Consider the following 13,357-nt stretch of genomic DNA (forward strand, 5'->3'; position numbering starts at 1 on the left):
CTGGAGGGAAATCAATGCCATTAATACGGCAGCACTGGTCTGTTTTTTCACTGCCTCTGGGCACCCATCAATCACTGCAGGCTGCCGCCGCATTCACCATCCAGATGGCAATATCCAGCGCCTGCGTTTTTTAAGCACTTGTGTAAAAGAGAGCAAAGCAGGCTCTTCCCAGCCATAAACAGCGTAGCTGCTTGTAAGCAACCCCACACAAATAGCCTGATGTTCCGTCATCTAGCTCCCTCTCTTACAAAGCACCTTCCTAGACTGCCTTCAGAGGATCACCCAAGCACTAGTTTATTTCTTCTGTTACACAGGAGAACAAATAGACACAGTCCTGGTTTTAGAAGGGCTTTTAGGCCTCTTCTTGCATTCGGATTGTTGTTTTCCCCTTTAAAGAAGCTGATCTGAGAACGATGCAGTGTGTTATGTGGATATGTCAGATTTTGGAAGGAGAGTTATGCAAATGCTAATTTTCTTGATTTTTAACCTTAGTCCTGAAGACTCAAAGCCCTCCGTTGTTTCTTTGCCTCCTTTTGATACCAAACATAAGTTTTTAGGTGAGGATGATGTTGGAAGTTTGAAAACTCTGTCATAAACAGTGAGATTGGACAAATCTATGCATAGCAACTACAATTATTCACCCACTGACAACCCAGGAAAATTCTTCTAACTTTCGGAAAGCTACATAATAAAACTATAATCACACTCATTTGCTGCTACAGATTAATAGGTGAGCTTAAGTACCACCCTTCTGGTGTTTCTGAAGTTTCCTTTGATAGCCATTGTCTTTGAATGACATTACTTGTATGAAACCAAGAAAATCATTAAAAATGATAATATTTCTGATACTTTCTGTCTTTACAATAATGTGATAAAAATTATCTGACGTTTCTGTAGTCATCATGGTGTTTTACTGGACTTAAATTATTCTGTTAGCATTCACAATCCTGAACTACCAGATTTCCCTTTACCAGAAAATAAGAAATCTCTTTTTTAAGTATCAGTGAAAAAGATTCCTTTCCTTTCTGTTATAGAGATGAGTCCAATTCTTTCTTAAATGTAAAGCTGTGGTACACCTTTTGAGTTTTTTGCAGTTATGCTTTAAATTAACACCCATGTTGTACAGTTTCCATATATTCTTTTGAATGCTGTCTACATCCTTGTGGACAACAAGCTTAAAATGTTGCCTGTTGCTATTGTGAAGGATTTTTCGCATGAAGACTCTGCTTGCTTCCATCGCTTTGATGCTTGCGGTTATTAACATAAAATTATCGTTAATGATATTTATATGTCATTTAGCCAGCTGCTGTTCAGACACGAGACATGCCCTGCCTATGTGCATTAGATAACTAAGATTACTCAGTAAATATAATTCTCCTAAAGACTATGCAAACAGTTCATGTTCCACATTGCACTTCCCTAATTCTTCATTCCCCTTCTCCAGATTCACTGGTTCATTTTAACACCTTTCCAGCCTAATGTGACTGTCCCCACGTTCCCCTCACTTTCTTCACCACTGGCTGTCGTGGTAAACTGAGTTGTTGCATCAAAGCAAATCCCAGTCTGATAAGAAGCCATAACATGGTAAGCAGGTTTTGTGCCTCTTTCACAGATTGCTTGATTCAGCTGATATAGCCTTAAATTATGATTGGCTCCATTTCCCTGGCATGGTCATTTGGTTATAACATCTCTCTTGTGCTCTGTCAACTTCACAGACCTGCGTAGTCAGAAGGCAATGACAATAAAGACAGACAGTGGTCTCTCTTAATGTCAAACTTCCTTGAAAAGGCACCAACGTGTGTGTCGAAAATAAGACTGCATCTAGTGGAATGTTATAGCCATCACACAGAAGTATATGAATTGGAAATGCACCAAGTCAGAGCTTTCCATCTGAGATAACCTTTCAGTAGAGCACGAGATGCCGCATGACCTTTATGCAATCTCACTGTGCTGCTTCTGAAACATCCTTTGTTGACAGATTTAGATACGTGAACCAGAGTAAGTCCTTGCTAAAATGCTTCAGCCCTGAGGGAGTCCCAGGTAAGCTTGAGCTACAAGCTGCAAGCCTCTACATGTAATTGACCAGTGCTGCGAGCCAGCTGGATCATCTGCAGATGTTAGCTGTGGTGGTAGACGCTTGCCCAAAGGGAACCGGATTGAAGTTACTCAGCTTTCATCAGATAGCAAAAATTATCCCTCTCTGTTGACCTCAGTTGCTTTGAACCATGAGTGTCCAGTGAGAAACGGCTCTGGATTCCAGCTCCAGCTCCATCCCACTTACCCAGCTCAGCCACTCCATTTAACAGGGGCAGAGTCACCATGGTTTCTTCTTGGCATTGGATGATCAGTGCAGAAAAAAGCCTTTATCATTCTGCCTTCAGCACTCATACTCTTGAGCTCTGCCCAACTCTTAAGATAGGACCACAGGCCACAGCCCTTACCTGAGAACTGCCTACGTGCAGGTCTGTAACAAACACCACATCTCCTCTCTCAACGGATCATGGTCAGAGAAGGCAGGCCTCTGAGATAACCTGGGCCAGTTAAAAACAGTACAGATTACTACTCTTGGATCTGGACATGATTGTGGAGTTAGCTGAGGGCATGAATCACTAAGGTAACAGCTTTGCACCTGACTGCTGTCAAGGAGATGGGGATGCGTCCTCTGACCAGGATAAGCTAGGAACAACAGCTCAAGACATTGGAGATGAAGTAAAATACCATTACTGCGCTGTCTTTTAGTGCTTGGTTGATGTATAACATTCTTTACTCCTGCAATGTGTGCTTAAATGTCTGCAGATTGTATCAAGCCAGCTCACAGGGTGGGGTTGCTGCAGGCACTTTCCGGGAAGAGATCCATGTCTCACCTTCATCCCCCGTGAAGTTTAAAGGCAGCTATGGCCAGCCCTGTCCAGCTAAAAGGCAGTGGAGATCTCCTGTGACAGGAAACTCAGAGCAAGGGAAATAGCACGTTCTGGGAAGATTCACATGGTACTGACTGTATGGGATGGTGGAAAACTCACATCTCCCTGAAAGTTGGACTTGCCCTTGAAGATCTCCCCAAAGTGCTCATCTGCCAGGGCATCTGCTTTTGCTCTCTGAGGAACCAGGGGCCAGCTGAATTAGTTGCAATAGGCATGAAACTGTGGACACTGTAATAAACTACATTCTTATTTTAAGCAACAACTTGACTGCGATGAAGACTAAGCTTTTGAATACATTTTAAAGAAACATTTCGAGCTGATCTGAGCATCTGGCAGCCCTGGTTTGGGTCAGAAGAGCACAGGTGTATATGTTTGTAGGTGTACCTGCCCCTGAGAGCAGAAGAAGAAGTAAGCGTGGACCTCCTCAGGACTAAGAAGATGAGAACCAGATCCCCAGCTGTGGCCAGCTGGACTAGGCTGCCCACAATCAATAGCTTCACTTGACCTCACCACATGAGGAAGACATCCCTCCTCAGTACTGTCAAACAAGGGTCCTTCACCAGCAGTACACTATGATGGAGCCTTCAGTGAAACCACGTATTGGACTGCTCAGGTGGTCAGTCCCAGCACACACACCTCAGGCATCTGGATCCTTCAGCCTCCAGCCCAGCACTTTGGTGAAACTGTGTAACAGGACTGTGTTACTCATGTGTCGGTCAGCATCTCACTTCTTTTCTTAGGTAGTTTCCTTCACACTGCTCAGTCATCAGGTGCAACTGTCTGTGAGGAATGATGGTCTTCAGGTGAAAGCATGGAGTGGGGACTTAGGAGAAGAAAGTGTGGCCACTGCCTCTGCTCTAGATTCTTGCCGACACTTTGGGCTGGTCCTTTACAGCCGTGTTTACCACTTACTCTCTTGTCATAGAATGGTTTGGCCTGGAAGGGACCTCGAAGATCATTTAGTTCTGATACCCCTGCCACACACGGGGACACTTTCCACTAGATCAGCTTGCTCAAAGCCTCATCCAACCTGGTCTTGAATATGTCCAGGAATGGGGCATCCACAACTCCTGTGGGCAACCTGTTGCAGTGCCTCTACATCTTCATTATAAAAAATCTCTTACTTAGATTTAATTGAAATCTACCCTTCTTTCAGTTTAAAGCCATTGCCCCTTGTCTTATCACTACATGCCCTTGTAAAAAGTCTCTCTCCAGCTTTCTTGTAGGCCCCCTTTAAGTACTGGAAGGCTGCTGGAAGGTCTCCCTGGAGCCGTCTCTTCTCCAGGCTGAACAGCCCCAACTCTCTCAGTCTGCCTGCATAGGAGAAGTGCTCCAGCCTTCGGATCATCTTTGTGGCCCTCCTCTGGACTTGCTCCAACCACTCCATATCCTTCTTGTGTTGGGGACCCCAGAGCTGAATGCAGTACTGCGGGTGGGGTCTCCCAAGAGCAGAGTAGAGAAGCAGAATCACCTCCCTCAACCTACTGGCCATGCTGTCTTGGTTGCAGCCCAGGAAACAGCTGGCTTTCTGGACATCATTGAAACAAGTGTGTTTTTCAGAATATTCTGACTGCTGCAGATTGATGTTCGTGCCTGGAAATCTCTGTCTCTGCAGGCTCCCAGCCAGCCCTTGCTCTGCCCTCAGCCCTCCTTGCTGAGGATCAGGGCAGCCCCCTGCATGGCTCCTTCTGCCTCCACCATCACAGCAGGCACCACTGCCTTGGCATTTCCACAGACCGTGATCCCACCTGAGTTGCAGTAAATGCTGTCGTCCATGTGGGGAGGTGTGGGGGAGACTTTTTCTGTCAAATACTGACTTTGGAGCTGGCGACCTTCATGTTTGTGCTGGTGGGGATATGTAGCGAGTGTCAGCATGGTATGATTGAAGAGCTTTCACCGAAGGAAGAATTAATAATGTCCGCTGCTTGCTTTCACACTTCTGCAAGACTCAGTCAACCTTAACGCCGTGATTGATGGTGTGAGCAAAGCCTTGTTGGCGCCGTCTTGAAGGCAGGTGCCTGTTAACGAAACAAAAAGACAAGGATGAAGGTGTCTTGCAGGGCTCCCCGCTCCCCTATCAGTGCTGGAAAGTCGAGGTGAGTGGCTTGTTCAGGGGGGTGTATTTGCTGACAAAAGTCTGTGCAAACAAGGACCTTGCAAGAACGTACATGGAACAGCTGCTCTGTATCTGGGAAAGGTAAATGCAGTTTGCAGAGCAAACTCACTCTAATTCAGGCAAATACTGTTACAAGCAGCGTCGCTCGAAAGAAAACACACTCACCGGGATGTTAACATGACTCATATGAAGTGCAGGGAAACGGGGAAAATGCCCATGGCTGCAAGCCTACTGCCTGAAGCAAATCATTCCTGCCAAGAAAACCTTCTCACATGACACATCTTGCCTTGACTGAACATAGAATCATAGAATCATAGAATCATAGAATCATAGAATCATAGAATCATAGAATCATAGACTGGTTAAGATTGGAAGGGACTTTAAAGACCATCGAGTTCCACCCCTCCGCTACAGGCAGGGACACCTTCCACTAGATCAGGTTGCTTAAAGCCTCCCCAACATCCTCACTAGCTGGGATGGAAAAGTGCTCAGTACAGGGCAGGATTTGGCCTCCACAGGCCCAGTCCGAGCACCAGCTCAGTGATTTTATTTGCAAAATGTGCTTTGGACTTCGGGTGCTGATTTGATCAGCAGAGGCGGAGGGTGCTAAGCACTTGCAGAGAATCAGCACCTTTTAGGAGGCTGACGCTGAGCATCTCCACGCCGAGCATCCCAAATCACCAGCCCATCAAAACTTCATCTCATGTTCCTCTCTTCCCACCTCCAGGACTACTGTCATAATCCTCAGCACCCCGGAGGGAGAAGCTGGAGACGCTTTTAGGAGAGCAGGAAGAGCTGCAAAATCTGGGGACAGAGCCCCACCTGGTGGAAGTGACCTCTGGATCTGTTCGCCACAGGCTTGTGAGCTTGGTTCAAATGATCCTTGAGGTCCCTTCCAAACTGGTATTCTATGACCTTGTGCCCCACGTCATACCTGCTGCCACACCGATCGATCTAATGAAAGTTTTTTATCTTGGTGTTAGTCACAGCACAAGGTTCTCACTGCCTGCACACAGCACAGGCATGGGGCAGTGCCTGGGTCTTCCTCTCCCACAGCTCAAGATGATCTGTGCGGCACATGTGGATGATAGGAATATTTGAGTTACTATTGAAAAAATCAAGGTTTTATTTGTTACAGCAGGTTTCTGATTTACAGGCAGTCAAAGAGATGGTTGAAGGCCAGGCTAAGCATCTTCCGCTGAAGCAAAGAGCAATTAAATGACCTTTTATATGATCCAACTGGGTGGCAATAGGAAGGCATCAGGCAGAGCAGACCTGAGGACCAGGGGGTTACCCATACTGGGTCAGCCACTGCGGGAGCACAGGCTGGGGGGAGCTGCTCAGCAAGGGAGAAGGATACAGCCCAGGAGAGGCTGCAAGTCTGCAGCTCTTTGCGGTCAGATATTTTCTGGAAACGCAAACGGGGCTTTCTGTGTATAGAGTTTTCTACCCACTTCATTTATACCTAAAGCAGGATGGTAACAGCAGATCATTCTCCTCCTCCTCCTGGAAACTCTCCAGGAAGGTCCCGTGGCACTGAACCGAGCTGAGCAATGCCAGAGCAGAAGGGTAAACGTTATCCGGTGGCTCCCACAGAAAGCACCCCCAGTCCCAAGCTACTACACCTGTGCGAGAAGATGCAGGACTGAATCTGCTCTGTCGAGTTCATTTGATTTCTGTTGACAGTTTTTTGTTCCTGTCAGGAAAACAAAGTGATCTCGTCTGCTTCCAAAGCTTCTGATTTGGGAAATGAAGTCTTGGTCTGCCGTATGGGTCAGAAAAGCAATACTTCATTGTTTCCAAACCTTGTTATTCTGTCTAGAAAAAAAATATATTTAGCAACCTGTTGCAGCCAGCCTGTAAATGTGGCTGCTATCCTCAACATGTGTGATCAGAGATCCTGGAGGGATTATTTTGTTTGTGTCAGCATGGTACAAAATCTTCTTTCCATTTGGTTGACACGCAAAAAAACCCTAGAAATATCAGTGATGTTCTCTGATATAATCAAGAATGATCATATCTCACATTGCTTTGCTTTTTTAAATTCAGATTTTTCCACTGCATATTTCAATGCCTAAAATTCCTGTAAACTACAGAGGTGGCTCGAAAAGCCCATGATTTTTGCAGAACAGAGCACAGAGCTCCACAGAGGTTGTGAGGACCTCTTGCTCCCCAGCCTTCTGCTCAGCACCCAAAACCCAAAGCAACTGTCAAAATCACTGGTATATTCAGTTAATGTTGTTTCCATTTCTTTAGGCTGGAAGTTCCCAATGTTTTCCTCAGGAATCGCCTTTAGCTGGTAAAACGTAAGGGATGATTAGGTAGCAAAGTTCTCTGCCAGCACCAGAGGCTGGTGCGGGGCAGGAGGAGCTCAGCCAAAGTGGTTGCCTTCTGCCAGACCACAGTAGCAGCAAAACCCTGGGCCAAGCCCAAATGACCTTGTGATAAGCAGAGCAGGGCGTAAGCTTGGCTGTTTCTACACCTCTTGCGGTGGAAGGGGGCTAAGCAACGTGTTTATGTCTGGGATTAATGAGACTCTTGGGGATGGGATTTGGGGGGGGTGGCGGGGTTTTGGTTTTAAATGTTTTATGGAAAGTCTGAATAGACACTATTAACCAGCTCATTGCTTATTAGTAGTTAAGCTGGATAGCATTGAGCTGCTTTGAATCGATTTTTTTAAAGGAGAAGAAACAAGCTGGAAGTTTCATTTCCATGAGACACACGTGTAAAGAGGAGTGACAGAGGCCAGCAGTCTCTAGCTGTCACACTGAGGAGCACGAGTTCCCGGGGACATCTCTAGCCCCGTTCCCACTGCCCTCATCAGCAGCAGGGACAGAAGATGGGGTGATGGTGGAGATCCTCTCCCCTAGAGCGCTGACACTCTGCTCGGGGCTGGTGTCCCTGTGCGCGACGGAGCTGACGGCAGCACCTCCTCCCTTTCGAATGCACCCCATGCACAGGTGCCAGCAGTGGAGACAGAAGTTTGGGTACTCTCCCCATGTCCAATATGGGTCACAGGAGTTTTCCCTCCTCAGGATGCCCATGGCTCGCCCAGGCACGCAGTCAGAGGATGCACAGGGGCTGCCAGGGTCACTGCCTGTCGCCACCATGGCTGACCATGCTCTGAATATCCATCACCGCACCATCCACGGGCTGCTTTTGAAGTAAACCTTCCCCTCAAGCCTCCCTGCCCCGCCTCGGCTCCTGCCCGCAGTAGGAAGGTGCCTTTCTGAGTGGCCATGGACTGAGGTTTGCAGGCTGGTGCCTGGTGCATGGGTGACATCTACTGACCGTGTCCTCGGTTTCATCTTATGCTTTTACTTCTCTCAATAAAACCGTGCCAAGCAACGATGCTTGAAATCGTGTGCCGTTACAACTGCTCGTTTCCCTGTCCCAGGGTAAAAGCCCATAAATTATTTCTATAGCTGCCTGAAGACTGTGTGCCCCGTGTCGGGGCCCTTCTCCAGGTTTTGACAAAAGGCCAAGACTTGGTTCTGAAATGGAGCAGTGCAAAGCTGTAGGAAATCCGTAAACATGAATGGAGGTTATTCCCCTGAGATTTATTCTCCTATAATTAAGATTAGATTTTGGATCTGTTTCTTTAGTTCACAACCGCGCCAGAGCAAAACTAAACATATGAAGGAAAACCAGTGGAGTTTTCTTTACAGAAAAACACTGCCACTGGTCCTAGAGTTTATTGAAAAATGGCAAACTAATTGTCATGTCTCTAATGTTTTTTACCTTTTAAAGAATAGAAGGAAATAATAACAAAAAGCAAATGCCTAACTGCCTCTGGAAACCAGAATGCTAATTAATCCAACAAATACTTGCAAAAAGGAAATATCTGCATCCTTCTTAAAAGAGCAATTCCGAGCTGGTGGCTTCTGGTGTGATGCAATATTCTAGTTAAGCTTCAGATAATAACTATTGGATCTATCCTCAACAAATTGCCCTGGCTGGATACAACTCGCCAAGTGCCTGGTCGTAGGCATAGATGGGCCAGAAAGCTGGAGCTGGAGCAGTGGTGCTTCATGTCTTGGTTCTTGCGTGAGACTCTGAAGCTTGCTCTTCTTACTTGCAAATTCCTACCCATGTAGTTGCAAAGAAAAAAAAAAGTTATAAATACAGTACTTAAAGGCTCAAACTCAAAGAAAAGTAAACAAAGTTTGGTGTTTCAAATATTGTGATTTTTAAGCTTTTCATTATTTTGGCACCTGGCATAAAATTTGTGAGTGTTTAGGCAAGGTGAGGCTCCCATAGAGACTGGACAAGCAGTACTTTGGTATTAACGCAGTATAATACCTCTTGCAGCCACTGCAATATCTGCAACACCATAGATGTTAATCCAGCCTGTCGTCTTTTCCTATGTTATCTCTTCACATCTATTGTCATCTCCTAAAGGGTAAGACTGAGGCAGGAGGACACGGGCAAGAATAATGTGCCGAGCTGTGATCCAGGCTACAAAGTGAGCTGAGTACGGGAGATCTGGTTCAGGCTGGGGGTAGGCAGCTTCAAGAGCAGCCCTAAACATGGGTGTAGACAGATTTTGCCATACCACCTCTTTTTCGCTGTTGGCTATTCTGCAAAGATGTGCACTCATCAATTACTCTGAATTTCTCAGCGTCTCTTCCCAAGGGTGTGACTTTCCACTTGAGGCATTTGAGCACCATCTCACTGCTGCTGTTCCAATCTCCAAGGCCACCTGTTGTTCCTCTACAATGCCCTGATCCTCCTATGTACTGATCGAAAATCTCCAGATACCATCTCAGGGTCCTGTTATCTGCCTTTAACCACCAAGGAAATTCTGTCCAAGACCAGTCCTTGAAGAATGCTGCAATTTGTCTGCTGATGCCCTGTAATGTAATGCCTGGCATTACATATGTGCCATGCTGGACCCCATTTTCTACAAGCTGTCTGATAATTTCTCCTAAAGCATCCAATGAAATGCTTTTCAGATACCCACAGAGATTAAATACTGCTTTTCCCCTATGAAAAGATATGGCAGGTTTATCTGGCGTGACCTATCTTTTGTAGAATCATGTTCTTTTTTATTCCCGCTTTATGTCCACTTCCTTGGCTTTCATTATTCAGCCTTTTGTGGGCATGCAACCTAATAGAATCATAGAATCATCTGGTTGGAAGAGACCTTCAAGATCATCAAGTTCAACCATTTGTCCTGCACTGTCAGGGTCCCTAAACCATATTGCTCAACACCAAATCTACATGGTTTTTAAACACTTCCAGGGATGGGGACTCCACCACCTCCCTGGGCAGCCTGTTCCAATACTTCACAACCCTCTCTGTAAAGAAATAGGCCCATAGTTTCTCCAGTCTCCCATACTCCTGAGTAACCTCAGCTCAGTCCTCCTTGGTTCTGTCTTCTGCAGATTTACAGGTTTCAACTACTGCCGCTAAGACCACTTAAATTACTTTTATTATTTTCTTTGTATTTTTTCTAGTCTGAATCTCTCCAGATTACTTCCATCTAATCTCCAAGAAAGCTTCCCTATGCTCCAAAGCAGAGTGTTAGTTCATCTATTAATCACTACTTGCTCATAGTTAACAGTCGGTGCTAAAAATTGGAATGCTATAAGCAAGCAGAGTGTATTCTACATGTGATACAAGTGAGTATTGTTATGCTTCATCTTGCGAATTATAAAATAAACTCCTTCTAGAGATATGAGAATGGGAATCATGCAGAAAATTATTTGTTCAGATTGTCAACCATGTGGAAGAAAAGTGTTTAGCAGCTTTAATGTCTGATCTCAACTGCTAGACTGGCTGAAATTTATTGCAGTTTATTTTGTAGTGCTCTTTTGGATAAGATCCTATAAGGAAAACTCCTGCATTTTAAGGTCCTGTACTTTTTTTTTTTTTTTTTCCCTTTAACACCATGACTTAGCTCAGATGTCCTTTGGCAAAATTCTCACTTCTCCCACGAGATGTGCTGCTCATCTACCCCCAGTTGACATTTTCCAGCCCAGAGACAATTTTATAGTGCCTTATAATTATTGCTTTTAAAGTCCTTTGGAATTTACAGCTGTAGAAATGTCAGCGGTATTCTGTAAAATACCAGTTTTGTGAAAATCTTGGAAATCTGCCCAGCTGTGATACCGCCAGGAATTTGGACTAAGTGCAACATGATCGTTTTGGGTAAGAAAGAGATTAGGGGCCGGTTGCTTTGATTGATAGTTCCTAATAATCACACTTCGAGCGGCAGAGTGGAGTTTGCTCTGGTTTTGATTTATCCATTCCCGTGGGCAGCCCTCTCTCTCTCTGCTGAGCCAGTCTTCCCCCCAGCCCTCGCTGCGTCCCGACCGACAGCATTTCGGGTGCCACCAGATGGTGCCAGCAGCCAGAGGACACCGGGGTGGGACGGGCCCAGGGAAATCAGCCTGGCTTGGGGTTGTCAGGATCAGTTACAGACGGCTCCCGGCACCTCTCCTCTCTGGTTCTAGTAGAGGATTTCAGTTCTAATCTGTTCCAGCGACTCTGAAAGTATTTTTTGTGTTTCTGAGCTGCACTTCAATAACCTATTTTGGGATGCAGCTCAGGATGCTGTAAGGCAGTCGGCATTCCCTCAAACATTGCGCTTCTATAAAAAGACAAGCGTTTCTTTTGTTTCCCCTAGTCCCTAACAACTGTTTAAACTCAAACGACATGGAAAATCTAGTGATCTCTATGTCTTAATCCGTCGCGTTTTATTTCTTTTGGACTAATGTTTGGCTATGACTATTTTTATTACTCTATCATTGCAAAATCGAACCAAATTCCAGGTTTTTTTTTTTTTAAGAAATCAGTTATTCTAAGTTCTACATTATCATGACTGGCTTCTAGGGGGAAAATTTTGGGACCCTGATGAGAAGGTGGACCAGAGTTTCAGCTGAGCAAGTATTGCTCACATCCTAGTAAACTGCTGTCCAGATATTTCCCGTCTTTGATAACAGATGTAAAGTTAAGTCCTGCTTGAACTTAAATGTCAAAACTTCTCTGCACTTTTGTGCAGGGAAGCCTACATGGAGGTCCATGAGGGGAAGTGAGCTGTAGCATTGCTCTTGCCTTGGGGTGGAAATGTGGCCAGGGAAAGAGCCCATGGCCTCTCACTTCTTACAAGCTGGACAAAAGGATGAGGCACATGAACCGTGCCTCAGTCTTTGCTCATATGGGCTGAAATAACAGGAGCATTGCACTGGATCAAGGGAAGGGATTATCCTCTTTAATCAGAACTTTCTAGACCACATCTACATAATACACCCAGTTTTGGGTTCCCAAGCACAGGAAAGACAGCAACCGGCCTGGGGAGATTTCAGCAGAGGCCACCAAGACTTCTTCCTGGAGGTGAGTCAGATGAATTATCTCTGACGTGCCTTTCTCTCTCCATCAGCTACAGTGGGAACCTAAATACCTAAAATTAGGTGATATGAATCTAGTATGAGGTGAGTCGCTGAAGGTCATAGGGGGATCTGGACCATCAGGACTGAAAGCCTAAATTTCTTGAGTTGTTTAGTTGCTACTCTAACAACTAACTTGGACTTGGTTTTAAGCTTGCCCTGTGAGTGTCCAGTTTGCCAAGCCTTTTGCATTGGTTTCCACATGTGCAAAAATCAACCTTTAGCCAAGTTTTCGTCACAGGTTACGTGCTTAATGCATGTGACACTCTCATATCTGCACTACCTTCTTTCAAGTAATCCAGCCATTATTTCAATTGTAACTTTTGCATTGACCCTAGAAGAATAAGTTAATGTCCTCAGTTGGGTCAGCTTTTATGGGAAACAGACTCCATAGACCAGGAGCATCCAATAGACTTATGTGTAGCACTGAAAGAGAAACAGGTATGATCAGCAGTTCCTGGTCTGTGATTTCCATTTGGGTGCCTTGCCGATTGATGCTGTAGTGCTGAAATAGCCATGAAAGTCAGTATCTCCTGCTTCCAGTGTTCAGTCCCCTAATCCATCCTCATTTTCAAAGACGGAATCTGAAGTGCTTGACAGTGCAGGAAATGAGGCCTCTCGTGTGAGTCTATAAACACAGCTATAGATGTCAAGCTGAAGTAGAGAAGAAAAGAGATACATAGACTCATAGACTCATAGACTGGTTTGGGTTGGAAGGGATCTCAAAGACCATCTAGTTCCAACCCCTCTGCCATGGGCAGGGACACCCACCACTATACCAGGTTTCTCAACACCTTATCCAACCTGGCCTTGAACACTTCCAGGGATGGGGCATCCACAATTTCTCCAGGCAACCTCTTCCAGTACCTCACCACCCTCTGAGTGAAAAATTTCTTCCTTATACCTAATTTAAATCTCCCTTCTTCCAG

This window comes from Tauraco erythrolophus, chromosome 1 (genome assembly GCF_009769465.1).
Source record: "Tauraco erythrolophus isolate bTauEry1 chromosome 1, bTauEry1.pri, whole genome shotgun sequence".
NCBI classification, from domain to species: domain Eukaryota; kingdom Metazoa; phylum Chordata; class Aves; order Musophagiformes; family Musophagidae; genus Tauraco; species Tauraco erythrolophus.